The following is an 857-nucleotide window of genomic DNA, read 5'->3' as shown; positions in this document are numbered from 1 at the left end:
TGTCGTGTTCTTCCAGTGCTACATCGTGGCCACTTGCGATAAGGACTTGAAGAGAAGAATCCGAAAGATCCCCGGCGTGCCCATCATGTACATTTCGCAGCACAAGTACTCCATCGAACGAATGCCCGAGGCTCTTGGCGGTACGCACCACACCCCCAGGCACCTAGCTCACCATCGTCACACCAGCAGCTCATCTCTTCTTCTTTCTTTCTCCCTCTTCCATTCCAGCGCCTGCCTAAGAACGTTGTGGACCACCAGCTTCGTCCAAGGGCAGCCGTGGCAAATAAATAAAAGAAATAAAAAAACGTGCTTATTCGAATTATTTCCTCGAAGGGGCTCGAAAAGAAGCGATTTGCAATCGGAGGCGGGAGATGCTGATGGAAGAGGATGGTGGAGGCTCTTCCCTCAAGCGGAAGAGTTCCCGCTTGGGTCTGCCCTCTTCGACAGCCCCGCCCAACAAAATAGTAGGAGGCGAAACGATGCTCATCGGCGGCTACAGCGTTCGCTTCCCCTTCACGCCCTACCCCAGCCAACTGCTCATGATGGACCGGTACGGAGTGGGCCTGCAAATCGGCCATGGAGAGACGTGAAGGATGAGATTAATCTCTCGGCACTAATTCGCAGCTCTTTCAAGATTGATACGAGGTTTGAAACAGAGTGAGCATGCACTGCTCGAGTCGCCCACAGGTACCGGCAAGACTCTATCCCTCCTGTGTGCCGCCCTCGCCTGGCAAGAGAAGGAGAAGGCTGCTGCTCTGCAGGTTCGCGTTGTTCTCTCCCGCTACGCACAGCTTTCTTTACTGACTCAACGTACATACAGAGAGCCAAGGAAGCGCAGGCCAGCAAGCGGACGAAGC

At 54.3% G+C, this 857-nt stretch overlaps 1 pseudogene; it reads left to right on the top strand.

Moving 5' to 3' along the window:
* Positions 1-479: 479 nt before the first annotated feature.
* Positions 480-857, top strand: part of ACA1_251470 — a 4,460-nt pseudogene continuing 4,082 nt past the window's right edge.

This window comes from Acanthamoeba castellanii (assembly GCF_000313135.1).
Source record: "Acanthamoeba castellanii str. Neff unplaced genomic scaffold scf7180000084768, whole genome shotgun sequence".
Classification (NCBI taxonomy): domain Eukaryota; phylum Discosea; order Longamoebia; family Acanthamoebidae; genus Acanthamoeba; species Acanthamoeba castellanii.
The sequence above is the reverse complement of the archived record's forward strand: the minus strand, read 5'-3'. Positions and strand labels throughout refer to the sequence as shown.